Source organism: Bombus huntii, chromosome 13 (assembly GCF_024542735.1).
Source record: "Bombus huntii isolate Logan2020A chromosome 13, iyBomHunt1.1, whole genome shotgun sequence".
Classification (NCBI taxonomy): Eukaryota; Metazoa; Arthropoda; class Insecta; order Hymenoptera; family Apidae; genus Bombus; species Bombus huntii.
In genome coordinates, this window is record NC_066250.1 from 3,674,078 (window position 1) to 3,696,595 (window position 22,518).

The 22,518-nt window shown below is 45.3% G+C and overlaps 1 long non-coding RNA gene across 6 annotated transcripts in view; it reads right to left on the reverse strand.

Annotated features, from left to right (window-relative positions):
* LOC126872455 (uncharacterized) overlaps positions 1 to 20,881 on the reverse strand; it is a 76,256-nt gene extending 55,375 nt beyond the window's left edge. For 2 of the 6 annotated variants that reach the window (XR_007691981.1, XR_007691982.1), the window contains exon 1: positions 19,405 to 20,881. This is a non-coding gene — a long non-coding RNA (uncharacterized LOC126872455). The remainder of the gene's footprint in view (positions 1 to 19,404) is intronic. The other 4 variants (XR_007691985.1, XR_007691984.1, XR_007691983.1 and 1 more) reach the window with 4 other exon arrangements.
* Between the last annotated feature and the right edge of the window lie 1,637 nt (positions 20,882 to 22,518).

Here is a 22,518-nt window from a genome sequence, read left to right on the forward strand (position 1 = left end):
GAAGCACAGAAGGGCCGGACTGAAGCAGGGGCGCGAAGGGGTACGAGCGTAATATCGGAACCCCAAACGGTAATCGATATCACATATATCTCGCCCGATGTATATTCAACCATCCTGCACGGTTTTCCGAAAGGAACCCCTTAATAAAACTACTTACGAAGGCCAGGACGTCTCTTTCTACGTCTTCTTTCGTACGCTCGTTTCTCGTCCGTTCGTATATTACGACTGGCTTAAGAGAGCCAAATGGTTCGGCTTTTACGACAGGAATACCGAGTCTACGCCCTTAGGTGCCGCGCGTTAAGCTTCGTCAGATATATTAAAACGCGTCTGAACACGACTGCCTCATTCTCCTCTGGGACGCGCGAGTTTTGTCGATCGATCGATCATCGACCATCGCGATCGGATTCCTGGACCGTTTCGTACATTTCGGATATCTTTGGAACACCTGGCGGAATAAATAATCGACAGTCGTATAAATAGATGTAATCTTGATACCGAAAATTATTTGACCAGCCATTTATTTAACGATCCATGCCTCGAGGATTGAGGAAAGAAAAGTAGAAATTCAAACAGATACGATGATTGTTCGGCCCGATTAGCGCTTTTATAATTTCTCTATCGACAGGTTCATCGTACGATAGCAAACGCTTCGACCGATCTTTCGATTCTTCGTTACGATCGACTGGACCGCGCGAACGTCAGCCGATGACGTATTTGCATACGTTGCGTCGTAACATAGCGACGGCGTGAAAAATCCTTGAAATTTTTAGCGGCTGAGATTTGGTGGTTGACGAGAAAGTGCTGTGAGGAGGAAACGTTAACGAGTGGGCGATCGCGAGTCTAGGAAGCGGAGCATGGAAAGAAGAAATGAATATGAAATTAATAGTATTCCGGCAAGTGCAGCCTGGCGCAACTCCATGCATTTATATGCGCTCACCGGAAAGCTTCTGCTTTTCCGACGATTTTTTCCTCTCTGCGTGTCCCTACCTTTCTTTCCATTTTTCTCGCCCCTTCGTGTTTTTCTCTATCCCTCTGCTCCTTTTACCTCGGTATATATTTTTGAGTGACTTTTCCACGCGTCTTGTCGCACAATTCCGGCCGTGTCGTATCAGCTCCACGACAATGGACAACGAGCAGCGAAAGGTCGGCTGAAAGAGCCCCTGCGTCAAGATATTGTTCTTCCGTTCTGCCAGTAACGTTCTTCCTTATAGCTGTCGCGCCGTGGAAATTGCCTCTCTCCTCCTGGATATTATTGCATCGTCTATTTGATCCGATACGCTTTTTAAATTCAACGACACTTTGACGGATTTATCGACGTTCCGACGCAGTACGCTCGGCGTTGCTCGCTGTCGCGCATTTTCCTCTCTCTCTTTAAAAGGAAAAAAGAATTTATGCCATCTTTCCTTGTCCGTTCGATTTTCGATCCGTGAGAGTTCGTTAAAACGACCAATGCGATCTTTTGAAAGCGTACCGATATCGATCACCGACAATAACTGTATTTACAATAGCGACTGCGACCAATCGAGAAATTTTCCACGATATTTTTTTCTCTTATCTCTCGAAGATCGCCTTGTAGTTATCTTTTAATCCCCGATTGCTATCCTATCGGATAAGTTATAGAAAACGTCGTGTCACGGGGAAACATCGTTTAGCCCGAACGATGAGAACGGTTAAACGAGAACGATAAGCGAGATAGACGAGTGACCCGGATGCCGGTCTTTCTCCGGAGAAAGATGTGGCACGAGGTCGAAGATCGCCGATAGCCAAGAATGGTCGGTCGTAATTCAAAAGTGACTGGTTTCCGGTAGTTCGGACTGTCCGAAATCTCTATTAAACCAGCCCTCGGACTGTGAGCCGCAAGACACTATATGGTAATTAGCCAGAGAAACTTGCCAGGCGAATTGTAGCGGGCGCCAGGGCGAACTATGCCCGCATGCCCCTTGGGTACCAAATACCAGCACCGGGGAGGTGGGTTAGGTGGTGGCGACATTACTAAAATGTCAGAGAATGTCACCCATCTCATAATCTATGCCCCGCGTCCTCCTCCCTCGCCCTCGACCTCTCTGCAACCGCTAACCTCGAGGTTCCACCGGCACCGGGAGCCCTCGGTTTAGCCCTCCTCCTCGTGCAGCCTTGCTCGCTGCGGCCCCTCTGGAACTCGCCCCTTCTCTCTCCACCTTGACACACCAGCCATCCTCATCCCAAACTCTCTCTCTCTCTCTCTCTCTCTATCTATCTATCTATCTATCTATACACTTCGGGTGTCCCTGGTTTTCTCTCTTTCTCACGTCAGTAGCTCTCGGTGCAGCCGCATTCTCGCGAGAAATTAATTTGGCCCTATTAAAATGATCACTTCTGGATTTAAGTTACGATCTCCTCTATCCTCCGCCGGTCTTTTCCTCTTCGTCCTCGCCCTCTCGCTCTGTCTGTCTATCTCACTCTCTTTCTGCCTCTGTTCGTCTCGCGCCGTTGCTGCGTTCCATCAGGAGAATGGAGGGCGCAGAGTATATATCCCTCTCGGCTTTCTCGGTGTCATTCATCGTGCTAGCGGCTCCATGACGTTTCAGGAGCACGATTGCCGCTGGCTCGAGGGTGGCTCGAGGTGGTGACGCTGTTATACGAGCTAGAAGCTCTCTCGCACACCGAGCTCGACACGAGAGGTTTTAGCTGCCGTATAAACGCAAGAGAGCGCATTCGTCGGCTGATGCGCGGATAAAGGTCGCCCGGTATAAGCTGCCAAGTGTATAACCGCGAAACCGTCGGCTGCGTGAAATAAAGGATAATATACGGCGACTGCGTTCGTGAATCGTCGTCCTTTCCTGCGTGGTAATTGTGACTGAACGCGACCTTTCGTCATTCTCTTCCACGATCATCAGAAAGGATTCCTTTGGAAAATAGAACGAAGGAGTTTCCGTGCTTGGAATCTGTCGAGACTCTAGCGGAGAATTTCTATCCGCGGCGAATGCGAACCTTGCGATTGCCAGGTGTTCTAACGCGCGATTTATATTCATAGATCGATGATTTTATAGAACGATAGGAAAAGTTGCTTCTAACGAGTAATTCATCGTTAATTTATATTCTTCGCTATACGATTCGTATAACGTTACTAAACGTCGACCAAGATATTCACAAATGGTGGTAGCAACACTTTCGTTGTATAGTCACGTGGAAATATCAGAGAAATTCAGAAGGGAAAAGCAACGTTAATGGAGGTAAAATGCGTGACCAGTTTTGTCGAGACGCGCGATGAGATTAAAAATTGTTCAACACCTCGGCTGTTAATTTCTAACGTGACACGGGATTTATAAATTACCCTGGCATCGATATGTACTTACTCGTGTGCCGCACACGAGCCACTGCCTCCAGGGACGCTTGCGCAGCTGCTATATGCATAGTGGCTGAATAAGTAATAAAATATGTCGTCCACGCTCTTGGGATGCTGAGCGTGACCACGCGTAATATTACGCGGCCAGCACGGTTTTCCCGTTGACGAGAAAACAATTTCCTTTGCCGCTTTTGAAAATGGTCAAGCGCGAACGCCAACCGGAATAAATGCGCCTCTCCTGCGAATACAGATTAAATTTCCAACTACGAAAATCGCCTCGAATTTGCTGCTGTTATCTGTACCGCAGTTGTTGCATTAATATAATAACAATGCAGATTCTCCGTTTTCGATGCCAACATTTTTCTCTTTTTTTTACACATCGAACGAATTGACCGCTACGGTTGAGAACGGTCGCGTGAAAAATACTTGAAAAATGACAAATAGAAAGAATCAGGATTATAGTACGTTGGTCAGTTTTTTAAACGATACGTATCGACTTCGAGAAAGCACGCTGTTTCATAAATATACGAAATATGCGTCCCAAAGGTCGGCGCCATACCGTCTGTGAATTTTATTGCGAGTATAGCGGTAATCTGACTTATGGTAGTTCACCTAAAAGCTTCGAGGCACATTTTTTAACTATGTTTGAACTGTAGCACCATTTTTTACCATTTTATCACTGTAGCGGTGTTTATGACTGCACCGGGAATGTTTATGCATTTATGGGAAATTCAAAGTCGCGTAAATGTACAGGGTGCTCGCGAAATATGAAAATATCTACTAGATCGTAACACGATATATGAACTATCAGAAGATGTAACATTTATCAGATAAAGCAAATCTTTACTTTCTATAAGAACACGAATTTGCATAAACGTTCATCTACGCGGACCATGCAAAATTCAATTTGACGACAGAGAAATACACGTTCATGGGGTTAGCACTATGGGATTAGGGACTATGCGGTGGTTGTTGTTGGACTATTTTATTCGCAAACGTACGGAGGTACTTCTGGAAGATCGTTTGGTCAGAAAAATGCTGGCCGGTCGCGATAATAGCAGATTCGAGTTTCTGTTATCCGCGCGTGCGATCGTCGTAACAGGCGAGGGCAGTAATTGGTTGGGTGCTAGCGTGCTGCATTGTGGGCGGGGTGCCGCGATATGCTTTCTAATATTTGCACACTTTGATTGGAGTTTGCCCAGACGCCCCTCGAATTAATTACACGCTTTTTCACGTGTCCCGCATTCGACATGATCCTATCCCAATGACAATTCGCAAAAACGATGGACCTTCCATCATTCGAATTCCATTTCAACTGTCCGATACTGTCATTTATTGCTGCAAATAAATAATCGATCGCTAAAAACTTAAATTTATATTCTCCGATTCTTCGTTGGACGACGGATAGTTTAGGAGAAAAGTAATGGTCCTTTTTTCGTCCATCTCGCGACACTATTACTCGATGCTCTATTTTTAAGGAGAAATACAATGAAACGGATTCGACGTGTCCAGCCGCGGCGTTACGTCTAATTTCTCGGTAACGAACGAATTTCCCGTAGCCAATTACACCTATCGTTGCCAGAGGCAGAGACAAAGAGGAAAAGAGAGAGAGGAGGAGGAGGAGGAGGAGAGGATGGAGGAGGAGGAAGAAAAAGAACACCACTTTTATCCGTTATTCAATAAACACAATGCTCCTTCAAAGGTATCTTTTCAATTATCAATGCCAATCGAGGCAAGATAGCGGAAAGAGGCAAGGATTTCAGTGCCGTCATCGAGAATCGCTTTTGATCAGCAGGGAAGTATCGCTGATCCGATTCAAATAATTAAGTCTGCAACGTGGATCGTTAGTAGCTCATCGAACGAGTAACCGGGACTGGATGCTCCGCGATCCTACGCCATTGCGCTCATTAACATCCGATGAAATTCCATTAAAGACGACGATGATGTCGATAGTCCGCGTTGTATATCTTACGCTGTTTTTGTCTATTCTCGCGAAAAACGTGTTACAATCGTCTTGAAAACCACCTTGAAAACACTAACATCTATGTATATGTCGCTGCTTTGCTCTGACAGTGGCGCGGCTGGAGAAATGTCAACGTTAGGGGAGAGGCGTTTTAAAATTTGGAAAGAAACGATGGCGAGTCATTTCAACGATGTATTACAAGGCTGACTAAATGAAAAATATTCCATTGTTCGCGAAAGTAGTGCAACCTTCCTCACAAAACAACCGAAGATGAACCGGCGTTGTAAAACTAAGGCAGGTTGATAGCTCTCTGACGCAAAATTGATGGAATTGTAAATGTACCCTTTCACACGATGAAGATAGAATAAAAATAGACATTCTAATTACTCAGTTTTTCGTTTCTCTTTCGGGTTATTCGCCAGAGATGGCGTTTTTTCAAAGAAGATCCCTTCCATTTTGCTCTGTGTAGACCTATTCGATAAGAGCAGATTAGAAATTTTGCAAGTTGTTCGATTGTCGAACCAAAATACGCGTAAAATTCGACAGCATTTTCTTCTCAATATATTCATCGGTAATATCGAAAGGGTTAGTCCAGGTGGTGTAACCATCGTGCGCTGGCTTCGTGAAAACTCGCGGCGAATTGAATTAATTAAAATTTGTCGGTATGTGTAACCAGGCCGCCGCCTTCTCGCCGCGAGAGACATTCTCTTTCCGCGAGATTTCGACGGTAATAATCGCTAATTACGCGGTATCGACGTCTCGCTAATTAACCCAGGGACCCAGGCTTTAATTAACCGCGCGTGCCTTGTCAGACTCGGTCGCGGAAACGGAAACCTTCTCTCGGCGAAATGTCGTTGGCTCGTTCGCGAAAGAGTTTCGCGCGGAACAAGCTGAAAATGCACAAGATTTTGCCGAATGTAATTCTGCCAATGGTCTGCCTGACCATCGAATTAACACCGCACGCAGAAACCTACTTCTAAGTAGAACACGTCACGCGTACTCGTACTATGTCAGACAAAGGGCGAATTATTTTCGATTATACAAATTATCGCGTTGAATACAGTGGTTCACAAAAGTATCCAACCGCCTGTGCAAACACTCTGTTCCTCTTTTCCTTCTGTCTCTTCTTTTACCTTCTTTTATACCTCGCAATCGTCAGTCTCGATAACGAATAGACTAGACCCTAACATTGTTAAGTCATAAATTGTACTTCGAAAGTTCAATGCTACAATTGTCCGTTCAAACGATTCTCGTGGCAACAACAATCTGAAAATGTTAAATTTTCATCATCGTCAGAGTGATTTTAAAAAATGATAACTAAATGGAGATTCCTTTCGCTTATTAGACATCGTAACGAGTTCTTTGTTTTGGATATTTGATATATTTGGTAAATTTCTCATCGTTGAATTTTCCATAGACGTATGAGGATCTGTCGGTTCGATGGTGCAAGAAGTTTCAGATAATGCGTACGCTGCTGGAGTTACGTATGGAGTGGAAACTATCGCTCTTAACCGCGGGCCAAATTAAGATTGTCCTTAATGCGGACTGAGATTGTCCTTAATCAAGCGAAACCAGGCCAGTGCAATTGGAAATACGTGTTAACGAGACGTTTCCATTAGCGCGATTCGCGAACATTAAAATGAACTTCGGATAGATATAAGTCAATATTAATTAATGAGCATGATAACGTCTGGTCGTCTCGAGGGACGTGAAACGCTGGGATATTAATCGTGTCATCTATCTTTGTTTCGCTATACCGATCGCAAAAACGTCGACAATGACGCAAAGAAGAGAATATTTGCTACATTGTGCGAATAATGTATCTCGCGTCGTGTCACTTCGCGTTTTACGCGCTGTCATTTCCACTAGATGAAGAGGAGCTTGCGTATCGCGCGCCCAGAAAACAATCGCAGGAGGTTATTCGTGTTTCGATAATACAGCCAGACCCTGTGTCTTGTCTTAATGATAACAGTAGCTACAGACAGGAGGAATACGAGTAAACAGTAGCAAAGCTCGCGACGTTCGGTGGGTCCGATATTTTTCTCTCGAACCGGTTAACTGCGTTTGACGAGTCTATCCGTGTCGAAGAAAAACTTTATTTCGGTGCGTTTGACGCGTACACTGGTCGTCTTTTAAATTTATTTGCGCGCTTCGTGACCTGATGCCGCGAGATATTTCTAAAACTAAATTTCGCAGTTAACTGGTTAAATGAGAAAATATACGGCTGTCGTGAAATCAGCTTTCTTGGTGGCTGACGACTCAAACGGTCATCGACAAGTCCATCCGCTTGTTTCCGCTACTATTTTTACGTTTGCAATTAGACTTGTCGATTCTCGGCAGATGTGTTCGAAATAAATTGCGAGTGGCTACCATTCGTTGCGATTCTATCGATACATTAAAAATATACACTTGCGACAAATCGGGTTCGAATCGACCTGGCATCGCAAATACCTCGGCTTTCTTTCCTCGAGGATCTATCACGAGAGGAAAAGCAGCTTATCGCACGTCAAAGACTCTTTCGTAGATGGGTGGAGCATAGGCTTCAACAGATGCACGCACAATGGACCACATTCTGTGGAAGAATCACGAGTCAACGGGAGCATCTCTGGTTCAGGGGGGTGATCGAAAACCTGTAGAGCAGCTGAGGTTCCTCGATTATCGGGTTTCTGAATCGTCATTTTTTATTGCGGCGTTTGTGTGCACGCGTTCAAAGGGACATCCTGTCGCGTGAAATGAGAAAGAAACGCTGCGAACAGGGGAGAACGCGCGCTCGCAGCAAGAATGGAAAAGAAATTAAAGAGTCTTTGGTATCGAGAAAGTTGCCCGTTTAAAGAATTTAAGGTGGTGGCGACAGCGAAGGAGGAGGAAGCGAGGGGAACAGACCAAGAGAGGCGAGAACAAAGTAAGGGAGAACGAAACGAGAAGCCGAAGCAAATATAGAGATATCGAGATTGTAAGGCAGCGAGAGGCGGAAAGCATGGAAAGAGAAGGCTCGATTTTCCTAGGGCTGGAAAAATATTTGCACGCTTCTCCACCCATGCGATCTTTCTCTTTCTTTTTTTCCACTTGCCGACTGGCAGCGCCACGACGTTCCCTCGTCTCTTCGGTATCGGCTATTCCGTCTCCATATTCCGAAGTTTCCACGGTCTGCAGCGACTTTCGCGCCCTGCTTTTTTTCCCTCTCACACCCTCTTTTTTTCCCCACTCTCGCTTTATCTCTGCTTCTCTCTCTTTCTGTTCGTTCGCTGGCGTTCTGGCCAGCGTGCATCGGGAAATATGAATCCTTCGTCCCGTCTGCATTGTCTGGGACCTGTGTTTGCCACGGGCACACACAGGCGAAAACCTGTTCGGACGTTGGAAAGCGCGCACGCGTGTGCGTGCGTGCGGCTGTTTGCTCGCAGGTGGTGACAAAGATCGATCGTGGCGAGCTTGGTGCACGTTGGGATGAAAAAACCGAGAGACCCAGGGACACAGGCAAGCACACGTCAGGGGTGGAGGATGGTCAAACGGACGCGTTGTCCGACCAAACGATGATATACCACGGCTACGTTCGAAATTTTCACAATTAACGTCGCGTATCTGCCGGCGTGAAACACGGATATTCAAACCGCCATCGCCTCGTCGCCAACGACTGTACTGCGACAGTGAAAGATGATGAATGAAGCCCCGACGTTTGCCAGAGAATAAAGTCGGCACGCAGGTGCGACTAGGTTGAAGTTTAGTCGACCGACACCGTTAACTCGTTACCACCCATTCGTCCGACTAACTCCAAGAATTGAGTTCCGCGGTGTTAGCTGCCTAACTGTTCGCAGACTTGTCGCTTGCCTGAGATCTCGTCGGCATTCACGATTGAACCTAACCAACTGCGAGTGAATTATTAAACCGTTTCACGCTACGAACTGTCAGGGACGTTACGGGGCAAAGTTGCACGCCTCGACCGACGAGATCTGTACCGTGTCGAAAAATCCTTGTAAATAGTTCCTGGTATATATGTAACTACGCGAAGTTCGATGTCTGGCCTGGTTAGAGACGAGACCGGCATTTGTTGGCGACAGCATCCAGTGAATTTACGCGTCTACCTCGGCCGAGAGAGCGAAAAAGGAACACGAAACAGAATCTCTGCACGGAATGATCGTATACAGGTGGTACTCGATAATAACTCGGAATAACAGACTTGGATAGGGGAGTCGCTCGTTGGCATCGAGTGTATCGTGGTTGATCCAGAGAACGTGTTTAGAACGCGTCGCGGAAATCCCCGAGGCGAGCAGAAGCGCGGTGAAACGCCTTCACAGGCCGAACGTACTTCCCACTTCTTCAACTTGTTCCTCTCAAGTCGTCACATTGTGCCCGCGTGAGGCGAGTCTTGCACTCTGTTGTGTTCGTAAAACAGCCACTTTTCCCGCTGCTACTCCCGAAGGACCCTCGAGTTTTCATTGTTCGATTTCGAAGTACTACTCTCTCCCTCTTCTCTTTGCCTCACCTTTCTCTCTGATCCTTCCCATTTTTCTACTTTCTTACGCGACCACGATGTACAGGCGTAGCAAGTGGACGACTATCGATTCTTCCAAGACACTTAACGAGAACCACGCGTTTTCTTCTTATTCACCGAACTCGATCGTTCGTTTGATACGTGCGAGTTATCTTTCAAAGTTTCGATGAACAGGCTACCGGGATATCACCGGATCAAGCGCGGTGCTCGCGCAGAGATTCAACTTCGGTTTCCCTCTATTCGATCTTTTTTCCCCATTGGAACATTTGTATGACGAGAGCAACCACTTTATTGCGTTGCACCTGGTTTTGTTCGCTGTCACGGGTTGCTCGAAATCTCGGGATAAAGGGAAAATCGCGCTTGATTCGCGCAGGCTGCTCTATGGCGGAGAAACTGGATCATACGTGGTTTATTTTCAATTTAGTTCGACGCAAAATTCAGCGATTTATCTACTAGTGTTTTCGTTAGTGATTTCGTAGTACAATGAAACCGCGTTTATCAAAACACCGATTAATGGAAAGCTTGGAAATGTCCTGTCGTAAGAAAGATTAAAAGACAAAAATGCAAATATTCTTGTTCAAAGCTATTCGTTCCTGTTTAATCCTTCGAAACTATCATGAACATCCTGAATTCACCCTAACGCGAGCAAGGGTGATTTTTCTTACGAGCCCTTCGATCGTTGGTAAAAACGTAACGATGAATCGAACAAAGCAAATTGAAAGATAAAATCAAGAAGACGTACCCGAACGTACTGTTCGATGTTCACTTCGTTTTCCCGGTCACCCAATCTCGAAAATCGAGCCCGTAAGATACTCGTTTTATCACCGAGACAGTTAGCCGAACCGGGGCAAGGCGGCAGGAAATCGTTTGATCCCACGAAACTCTTTGAAACGTTACACCATGTTCGTCACGAGTAAGAGAACACACTGTCCCTCCTTCTTTTCCCTTTTCCGGCCCAGGCTTTTCGCTGTTATCCGGCGAGTTTGCACTCGCGCGTCACGACTTCTGATATTCCGTTGTGTTCGTAAAACAGCCACTTTTCCAGCCGATACACCCGGAGGACTCTCGAGGTTTCTTTGTTCCATCTCGAAATACCGTTTACTACCTTGGCCCTTCTTTTTTCCTCCTCTTTCTCCTTCCCTCCTTTTTCACCGCTCACTCGTCGTCTTCCGAAACGAAGACGTCTGAGAGGTGACGTTCGATCGAGTATCGATTACGCTCAATTTGAAACGCGGCTAATGAGTGCGAGAGCTACCGGGTACTTTCGGCAAACCACGAGCAGACAGCCCGGAAGAGGGATGAAAGAGGATGGTTAATAGTCGCGGAGGCAAAAAAAAAAAAAAAATGGGGTAACGTCGCGACCGAACTAACCGCAAAGAGCTTTCCGATACGCTGTAGAAAACAGTGGTGGTACGAGGGGATGGTTGGCTGCCTGGTCGAGTGCGGAAAACAATTTGTTGGCCGCGAATCGTTCGTGAAATCTCTGCTCTCTGGTGAATCGTTCCGCCGAGAGGAACATTATTGCCCACATACCGTCCTTTTATCGAAATAGTTAAGATTTCGATGCTCCACATTTTCCACCTGAATTCAACATCCATGCTCCATGCAAGATTTTTCTGTTCCAACTTCGAATTCGTCCCTCCATTCTTCGGTCAGAAATATGCATACTACAACTATATACGTCGTACAGGAACGTTCTTTTATTTCAATGAAATTTTCGATTATTAATATGCACGATTAAACGATCTTCTGTCGGTTCACTTCGCTTATACGACGGTGAACTCCTATTGTACGAACGAAAACTTATAGATAGTGGAACAAACTAGTAGAGACTTGTATTATGCGAACTTCAATTGTACAACTATCAAGTTCGTTTAAACCGAGCTCTAGTCTAATTATACAGATATATCGATGAAATGTTGTGATACGAATTCCGCTTTTTATCAATTTCTCAATTTCGTTACATAAGTACGCGATTACTGTTCGGTTGCAAAAAAAAAAAAAAAAAAAAATTACTCCTATGAATTCATTTGTTACGCAAAAGTGGCACAAACAAGAGCGGATTATGCAATTAATTGGGAAAATAGTTGCAACTTTTTCCTGTTCTTCGGTTTATGGATCGATTTTACGCAATACGTACGACTACATCGAAACAGAGGTAGACAACGAACGAATCTAAACCTCGAAATCTATCACGAAACGTTCGGTCGTTAAGGGTTAGCGGGTTAATTCAAAAGGTCGGCGAAAAAGAGCGATGAAACGAGTAGACCGTTGCTCAACTTTACCCCCGTGAAAAGGGATTCTGCTACGCTCCAATAGCATTTTCAGGCTCTTTGGAATTGAACAGAGACACGGAAACAATTACCAAGACCGTGTTACCCTAATCTGAAAATCCTGTTAGCGATCCTCTTCTCGTACCTCGATTCTTTCCTTACAAAGACAAACTTCGGCCCCAAGGACCAAGGATGTCGAAGGACAGACACCCTCTGTTATCCTTGGCGATAATTTGCCAGGGTTCGCACACTTGCCACACGATCGATCGATCTATCTTCCCTTTCGTTTCCTTTTTCTCGCTTTCATGAAATTTTTCTCGCGGCTACGCGTTCGTGTTATATTCGTCTGTGATCCTAGGCGTCGCGATCTCTTTACCCCAGAATTTGATCGAAGGAGAGAAAGAGAGAGAGAGAGAGAGAGAGAGAGAGAAAGAAAAAAAAATGCAGGCTGGTGCATCAATTTCAGGCGTATGCGAAAGAATGTCAGAGACGACGGAGGGAGAGGGCTCGCGCGTTGAATTTTCATGAGAAACGCAACGAGCCGTCGAAATGAAATCCTGCGAATAATATACGGACGAATAATATCAAACGCGGTTACTTGCGGGAGTAAAGGGCCGTGAAATTCATCTAGACCGAGAATTTAGAACGAAATCGCCACGGAGAAAAAACGGGGATGTAAGTCAAACGGAAAAGCTGCACAGCGTGACGGTATCATTTCGTGGGTTTTCCATTGGTCAGTCCTTTTGCCAACCGCGATTTTCTCTTTTCCCAACCTCTCGAGTTACCTCCGCGGTTAATTAACCTTCTAAGTAGGATGGAGCTGCACTCGCTGTTCATTATCCTGGTCTTGGCCGAATTACAGACAGAATGTAATGGCATAGAGTAAAATGATTGAACAAAATGAAGAATCCTCTCGACGATCTACCGCGTCATATCTTCAGATTCCCGGAGAAAAAAAGACCAAAAGAGCGATACATCAAAGCGTCGTACGATTAGAATTTCTCTCGGGGAAACGATCGCTGTTCTCTGAAAGCAACGGAAACTAAACCGTGTCGATTGGTCCATCATGGTCGTCATGCGGTGTTCGAGGAGTTGGCGTGCCAGAAGTCGGAAAAGCGAGACGTTAAAGCTGACGAATAAAAGAAAAAAAAAAAAAAGAAAGAAAGAGAGAAGAGAGGGGTAGGAAAACTAAAGGGAGGCTGGCGAAAGTTCCGGCGAGTAATGGCTTTTAAGTGTGAAACCGTTCTCTGCCGCAGTGTCGTTCTCCAGATTTCCCCTGTCATCTGCGTTAAAAGGTACGCCCGATCCATCCACCGCGCGAAGAAGGAATTTCATCCTTTCTTCTTCATTTTTCCTTCTTTCTTTCGTTCCTTCCCTTTCTATTCCTTTTCGCTTTTTTTTTCTTTCGTTTTACTAGTTCTCGAGGGTGGATTGGAGCGCGTGAATCGCGCCAACATCATTACACGATATCACTGGCTGAGGTACTTCCAGTCGATAGAGTAGTTGGAGGTTGCAGAGATTCGGATGGCGCCGGCGCTAAGCTACCCAGCTAGCCAGGATTTGCGTCCAGACCGTTTGTCTTTTCTTCGCCGAATTAGTATGGATTTAGCGAAGCCGCAGAGAATGGAAGCGCAACCACGGGAGGACTTTAATCAGCTGCTACCGCTGACTGCTTGCGCGAACACGCACCTTCATAAAGGGAAATTAAAAATGACTTATTATATCATTTTGCAGCTCGAATTGGAATTTCCGCAGACTGTAAATTCACTTGGTATCTTTGCGATCTTTTAATTAAATTACGCCACGATATCAAAGAAGTTTCCGGATCCCAGTCGCGATAAACAACGGAATTAAATTAATTACTCTGATTCCAAGAATAAAGTCTTTCGCGTTTCTCGTCGATAGAATCACGGAACACGTACACGCTGGCTATAAATATTAAGATTACCGATAATAGTTACCGAATGCTTCCCGTTCCTATCAACTTTCAATTGTTTCCATATAAATCTGTTACTTTATTCGTATCGTATTAGGTCACGCGGAGATACGTCAGCATCGAAGCGGAGCAAACGTGGAAACGCGACATCGACGCAATTCTCCAGAGTTCACTTACACAACCCGTAAGAAGTTTCTCAAACATCAAAGCAAATTCTGATATTTGTCAGCGTTGCAGCGAATGAGTGATACGTTCTATTTGCGTTCGTCCGCGAGATTGTAACGAGTTTCCAAGAGTAAACGAAAATTCTCAACAACCTTGGGAAACACCACGGGCCACGGGTAAAATATTAAATAAAGTAGAATTTGTCAGGGCTCTCCGATGAATATAACAAGTAAGTAGCCTAATACTTACGGCTGTCGGTGTAGTTCGAATAAAACGTGCAGGGAAATAAGGAAGGAGCGTAATGCTACTTTTGAAATGCTACTTTTCAATCTGGCTCCGTGTACTAACAGCTTTTTTAAAGCCCTTGAAAATCTCGTTTCCTCGGGACGTCGCTGAAAGAAAGTAAAGAAAGAAAAAACGAAGGAAGCAGAGGAGAAATAGGTGACGGAACGGTGGTTGTTCGAGCGGTTCACGGCGCGATACACGGCTGGCAGAAAGATCATTACAGATATCGCTGGCAGAGGTGCTCCCGGTCGGTAGCGTAGACGGAGGTAGGTGGTAGGTGTTCGGTTAGCGCCGGCGCTAAGCTCCTCTTCGTCGGCTTTGAACCTGAACGTTTGCATTTCACGCTGCCACGCGGGCCAGACAAAGACGCGGCTAATAGGGGAAAAGCCGGAGAAAGGGACGGAGAATCGGAGATACGTAAGTAGAGAAAAGGGATGGCAAGGGACGGGGGAAGGGAGGAGGGAGTTTAAGAAAATGAAGGTTGATGGAGAGAAGGAGAGAAAGGAGGAAGATCGAGAGGGTGGAAGCAAGACGCTGTGCGACGTGTATATACAGAGAAAGAAACAGAGAGAAAGGGGAATTATAAGGGGTAGGAGGATGAGAAAGAGAGGTATACAGAGGGTGATATAGCGCGAGAAGGTGAGGAACGGAGGGTAGGTAGAGGGATAGAGAGCAGCCCGAGGCCATCGCTAACGACGCCATTGTCAGCGGCCTGGCCATTGTGCGAAGCGTCCTGTACGAAACGCCGATTTCTAGCTGCGATCGCGGAGCCTCGGTATACGTTACAGGCAGGCCGAATAAAACAAGTCATTCGGTGATGACGATGCGACCGAATCAATACGCGATAAAATCCGCGAGAAAAGGCGATTCTGTTGGGATGGAAAAGCCAGCTATCGCACACAGACCATGGCGAGGATGAACGTCGCGCGTCACCGAGGAACGATAAATCTAGCTTCCATGATTCGACGAAGAACACCCGCACGATCGCTCGTTTTATTACTATTTCGTCAGAGTGGAAACGAAGCTGTTGTTTTTTCTTTCTTTCTTTCTTTCTTTCTTTTTTTCCCGGGAAAAGTGGGGCAAAGGGGGGAGCATCGGCGAGGAACGAGAAGCACGGAAAGTGGCTCGACACACGTGAAACGTTTCAAACGAATCGAGAAATGCGCGCAACGTGCGGCGAAATTAATTCGTTGAATGGACACGACAAGAGAATTATAGTTTTAACGGAATCGCGTGAGAGCTGACAAGAATACGAATTGTACAATGGAACAAAGCTAATGCGTAAATTCGAATGAAAAAGCTAACAGCATCGCGGCTTTATATTTATTATTCCCCCGTGTTCTCTATACGAACAATATTAATTCAGAGTTCAGTTCGGTGGATAAACTCTGTGTCCACTTTACGCCAACAGGATATTATTTAATGTCCGTGCAGGAACTAGGTGTTGCAAAGTGGCCCTGTTAAATAAACTTTCGACTTTGTACCGTATGGAATCGATCGCAGCTGCCTCTCTACCGAGTTCCATACCGAGGATTCATCTCCATCGACGAGAACAATTTCGGAATGGAGTTTGCGGAATTTCGCTAAGAATTCGCTTAGCCTTTCGAACACGGACTCGAGGACCGATCTGACTCGGTCAAACTTTGCAAACGGTCGATATATTTACCTGGCAAAAAAAGAGATTAATGAATCACCGGATGAACTCTCGGAAAGCGTAGCTCTGTTCGCGTCAGACAAACACATAAATTTCCTATAGCGGCTACAACTTTTCTATTGTTACTTCGAATCTTGTCGAGTAATCTTGAAACTACACAAATGAAAATACGAAACTTTTGATTCCAAACCTTTCATTCAAATTCCTTAGTATATCAAATGTTCAAATATTTCTCCAATTTTTTAAATAGATTTCCAAGTTATCTATATTTTCAAATATTCGTAATCTCAAAATTGTTTAATTTTCAAATATTCAAACTCTTCAATTTTTTAATTTCCAATTATTCGAATCGCCAAATTTTGTAATTCCCGCGTATTCAAATTTCTAAGATTTGTATGGCGAATATAAATAACTTTTTAATGTAAAGTATTCGAAGCTAGTTGAAAAGTAAACTATTCTGTCCTCCTAATCAATCTTCGCAGGCTTTGTTATACCGCAAACGGGCTCCAGGAAGGAAAGCGAAACGCGGCTCATTCCTTGAGATCACGTCAGTTTTATTGTGAATGCGGCTGAATCCGAGTCGCGAGGCAAAGGGAAACACGGCTGAAAGGTACGAGATGACAAGTTCTCATTCTGCCTCTCTTTCACAATACGATTGAATCGATGCGGCTCGGATACAAGCTGTCTGCGTGGTGTGAATATTTAATGAATGTAACCGTTAATGAGGCACGGTCATATTAGTATTAATTAACGGTAGGACGCTCTTCACGTTGCCATCGTAGGAAAAAGAATTTCGATGAAAAGAGCCTCCAAGATGAACAGAGAGGGAGGAACTTTCTGATCGTTGAATATACACAATGTTTCGTTTCCTTATTAAATTCTGCACACAGACAGGTAAATATTTTTTATTGTTATTACAAAAGAACATTGCTATTGAAAAAGTGCAGCTACATTATGAAATGCTTGGGAAAATCAAAATTGATTTTTCATTAGCGTCACCTAAGGGAGTTAATTATTGCGCGACTGAAATACCAAACTGAAGTTTCATCGATCCCTCTTATCTACAATCTAATTTCCAAATCTATCGAAATATCGGAGTTTAAACGATCCAAAATATTCGTTAAAATAAAAGAACACACCGTGTCGATTCACGTCGTACAATCGCGCCAACGAACAAATAACACACGCCATAAAAGATTATTCTCTTTGACATTAAAGGCATCGTGTCTCAAACTCCCGGATGGAGGGATTTAATGGGATTGAGAATGAAGATATCTTTGTATGGCGTAAAAGGCTTTGAATGTGTTGATAGGTTAACAGGATTAAGGCGGGTTCAGCGTGACCCGACAAAGCGCATATTTCAGTTAAGCTACACACTCGAGGAGACGCGGCTAGAAATTTGCAAGTGACACCCGAAAGTGGTACGCGAAGAAAAATGAAAGGCGAAGTTTGATATTTTCGCTACGAGCTGCACAGCAGGTCAAAATACATTTTTTTAAGTGGATACCATGCGGCTTTGACCGCGAATTAAATTAAAAAAGAAAAAAAAGAAAGAAAAAAAAGAGGGAAAAGAAGAAAAGACCCTGCGCTTAATTTCCTGGCGGTTTGCGAAAGTGTGCTGCAGACGGTGTACTTTTTCCTCGAAGCGAAACGTGAATGCGAGATTACTTTGTTCAACGACCGGTTTAATTTAAAACGTTTAAAAACCGTGACATAATTGGAAAAGTGCGTGCTTTTTTGAAATCTAAAAGCAGACTCGCTCGATAAATCAGCCGCGAGTAAACGATAAAACGGAAAAGGGAAGCGTATTTTTATCAGAAATGATATCGGGAAATAATGTTTGACTGTCGGGTTAGAATCGCGCAAAATATCTATTTTGAAGGTTCGACGTTTGACCCAGTTTGAATGTATTAATATCGCAACCGCATAGGCACGAAAAGCATAGGCAAAACGAATCGGAAGTCTCTCGGTAAACGGATGTCGCACTCGTACGCCAGACAATTTCATTCAGTGAAAATACTCATTTACTCGACTTCCTGTCGCAGCTGGCAAATATTATATCGCGGGTGGAACTCGCGCGCGTTAATCCTCCTCTTCCTCTGCGACGAATACCGTGTAACATCGGTTGGTTATTTAACACCCAGTTGTTATCTCGATAAGACAAGAAATCCCCTTTTGTCCGATTAAATTGTGCTCGATGCCGAGTATAAAAAGAAGGACAGGTATCTTTGCAGGTCGCTGTCGTTTATTACAACGTGACTTATAACCGTTTCCTTGGAAAACTACGAAACGATCGTTCTAATGGCCCGTGTAATCGTTTTCCTTACGACAGAAACGATACAGCGCGATAAACTGCAATCTAAAACGAGTCCGCGCAGTGTTTCGATGGCTCTCGACGACAATGTTCATTTCAATACGAGTTTTCCAATTTTATTCGCGAATCGAATATATCGAATCCCATTAGTAACTTTTAACGTTGTCGAATCTAACAGTAAATATCGATGCCCGTTCGATTGTTACTGATACGATTAAAATTAATCCCACATCTACTGTTTCTAACCAGATGGATCGACGTACGAACAAATGATTTCATTAAAATTAGTTCGGCCCAGTGAAACTATCGCCCGCTGTTCAAATTACGTATTATTAACGTTCATAAGTCGATACGCCTGTTGTTAACTGCAGTAATATTCATGGACTTGTGCTCTGGAAGGCCAACGGTTTTCACATCTTTCTCGGGACAATTTTTTCCATACAAAAATAGCATGCAAACAAGTTTTCTGACATAGTTCTGCTATCGTTAACACGTTCTTCTTTTAATTCCCGGTGAAGTTCTAACGACGTTAACTTCGCGGACAAACATCACGATGCGGTTCGCCGCGATATCAACGATTACTTTGCCTTGGAATAAACGAATTCCATCGCGAAGACCAAACGCAACGAGACGTAGCACGAGTACAAAGAAGATATACGAGTGTAGCTTCGATGATACATAAACATTTTACAAACACGAGAGTGCCGGGTAGCGTAATTTACGCACGATTTCTACAGCGGTAGGTCCGGTCCAGCACGATCGATCGATCGATAACTCTCGTGAAACTTGCATAAATGATCGTGAGGGAAAAGCAGCGCTTTACTCGATTTACGCCAACTTTACGCGAATATCAGATTACTCACGGAGTTCACTATATATTCGACCCGAAACTCTGATACTTCCTGCGATACTCGGCGTTTTCACCGTGCCATCGTGTGGCTTCCGTTCTCAGAGAGCACGTTTCAAGGTTACGCTAGGGGTAGCTCGACGCAATACTTACCGTTTACTGTAGCTGCACTGCGTTTCCTTCGAAAATGCGGTGGAAAACACCTTGAATCCTAGAGCGTGGTCCGGTCTCGTTGTTCTCGTGGCGACAAGAGCACGGCGTCGTGTGTGTGTGTGTATGTGTGGAGAGACAAGTCCCGTGTTCCATGAGATTCTCGTGAACGATCGTGGCAACGACGTGACCGATACGCTTCTCTTGGACGAACTGAGCTCTCCCCCCCTTGCGCCGGTCTTATATAGCACCCCCACCCCTCTAATCTTCCCCTGAGTATCCCTTCCACCGGAGCAACCCCTGCACGGAAGACGGCAGCTACGTGGGGATGGATCCTAGTGGTCCACCAAGGACTCCGTTACCCTTTCTCCGTCTTTGCCATTCTCTCCCTCGGTCGTCCTTTCTCTCTCCGTTTAACCCTCTCTAAAATTCTCCCTCTTTTCCTTCTTCTCCCTTTCCTCTCTTTCTCGTTCTTTCTCTCTTCCGCTTTGTGCTTCCACCTTGTCCCTCTTACCGATCCGAACCTTTCCTTTCGTTTCATCCTTAGCTCAACAGCGAAGCTTCTCGCTTCCTTCGTACCGTGTCGCCGTTCTTCGTTGTTCTCCGTCTTCGTCGCGCCGTGTCCCAAATGACAATGTGTAAACTTCGTGCTCAAAACCCCGTGGCTCACCAGCCTAAGCTTTTCTCTACCCGTTGTCTCTAGTCTCTGGCCGTCGTCGTTTGGTTCTCCTTGTTCCTCGTCGGGACAGATCTTACGCGTCATGCCAAGAATGTCCCTCAGGGTCAGAGGAGTCGGCGAGAGAGCGGAAAGATAGAGAGAGAGAGAGAGAGAGAGAGAGAGAGAAAGAGGCAAAGTTTGGCCCGCGCGCAAGATACAGCCTCCTCCCACGCGGTTGCATTATTCGCGATAAATATTTACGCGGTCGCGGTGGAACATGAGTCACGTTCGTTCATTGAAAAGCGCAGCGATGCTCGCCGGTCGCGCGAATCGAGCCACTCGTGCCTCCCACGATATTTAATCTGCGTGCGTGCGATGATGTCTTCCGCGGCGAGTACCTAAAATTGCAAAGCAGATAGGCGTTACAACGCGAAGATAATCGATTCATTTTGGATCCTTTGCGTCGTTCGTTTGTGACGCTAAACGAATCGCTCGGAAATCCATAGAAACGTCGCGGAGAAATGACGATTACAAATCGCGATTGCTTCTTTAAATTCGCCCTAGAATTTGTGATCATTCTTGTCTCGATAAAGAAATTTGAATATTAATTATGTGCCTGGATAGTGTCAAATTGATAGCTGCATAAAAAGGTGAAATTGAACTGTTTGACTTCTGACAGACTCAAATCATGTTTTATCCTCCGTACCACTGTTTATTCTCTGTCTGTTTGTTTTGGCTACCTACCCAAGATTTAATAAAGTAACAGAAGCTTTTTTAAAACCAGCTTTTAATACGATAGAACGATAAAAAAAGACACAATGGTGGCGAGAGTTGTTTCGAGACAGAAGTAACAGAGGGAACGGGTGCGATTAAACGCAAGGATAATAATATCGCTATTTCAGTTAAGATTATGCAGAGTCGTCTAGTAGGTTCGCGGCGGTACAAAAGTACGCGTGTACATGACTCGTATCAAAAAGCGGAGGTACACAAAGCGTCTCGTAATAAAGGAGAAAGAACAATAGCAGAAAAATAACCCGACTTGCATTCGTGTCCCGTTAGCGTCTCCTCTATTTTACTGCTGCATCCCTTTGCACGCTACTGTGCTACCTGTGCGACTACATAAATTTCAATGTTCCTTCGCTTCTACCAGGCGCAAATCCATTCGATTCCTTTCTATATACCGAGACGAACCATCACGAATGCCAATTTGCAAACTGAATATAAGAATGAAACAGATAGATTCACGAAGGTAAATCAATTTAATACGTCCCAAGGTGGATGCTGCTTTTAAATCACCTTAGAATTTTGACCGGCACGGGTAAGAAAGTTTTAAAATCATCGTTGTTTCACGCCACCCTGTGTACGTTCTCACGGGGCAAACCCGCGACACATTTTCGCAGTTACCTATGTTTTTCCCATTCGAACAGCCGTCTTTCTTTTTCCCCTGAAAACATATGCGCGATCCACGCGTGGCGGACCACACATCATACACTTGACGCGCATAAATATCATTATCTCCAACAGGCCGGGTAACTCGATTTAGAGGCGGATCGAATTCCCTCACCCTCGCAGTTTTCCCTCTTCCACCATCATCTTCTTTCCTCTTCCAGTAGCTGGCCGCGTCCACCTTAGCGATCTTCCTTTTGTGGGGCGCGAGGACGGCCGACAGGCCGCACACGCCCACCTTCCTTCTTGATTTATGCCACGCACGCGAAAGGGAGTCTCGTAGGTGGCCGCAATGAGCAGCTCAGGTTTTTAACGAAGATTCCCGGATCAGGCGAGTTCGCTGACAGAGCTGAGAAAATCTGATCCGAGGATCTGCGAGATTCCGCTGCTCGGAACGTAAACATCCACGGAGCAGATAATCGACATTAACTTTAGGCATTTTCTCGACTTAACAGGAATATTAAACGAAATATCATTTGCCTAAAGGCGATCTCGAAAGCGTAGGTGAAAGCGCAATGCGAGGGATGCGGCCCGGCGAAAAACGCGACGACCTTCCGTCGTCGAATTCTCGTCAGGTTGATCGTGATAATCTAATCAACGATCCAGAAATCGTGTCGACGATATCGTGTCAGGGCCGAGCCACCTGGAGTGACCCACCTGACCCTCGGTGCATACGGAGATGCGAAAACGACGAGAGACGATGGTGGCGAAAAGGGATAGAGGGAGGCAGACGGCGAGAGGACTAGGAGAAGCGACAAGGTTTGGTGAAAAGGGGGTAAGGAGAGGGTGGTTGTGTGTGTGTGTGTGTGTGTGTATGTGTGTGAAAGAGAGAGAGACAATGGTAGTTGGAGAGACGAAAAGAGAAGTGGAGATTCGACGGGAGAGGGTCAAAATCCCCTGGTCGTCTCCCGCGCACCCTAGGAATTCCTTGCTGCGGCGGCGATAGGGGTGCTTTGTCACCCCTTTCGTGGCTTTCCAACCCCGCCAACTAGCCTATAGCCGATCTGGAGGGG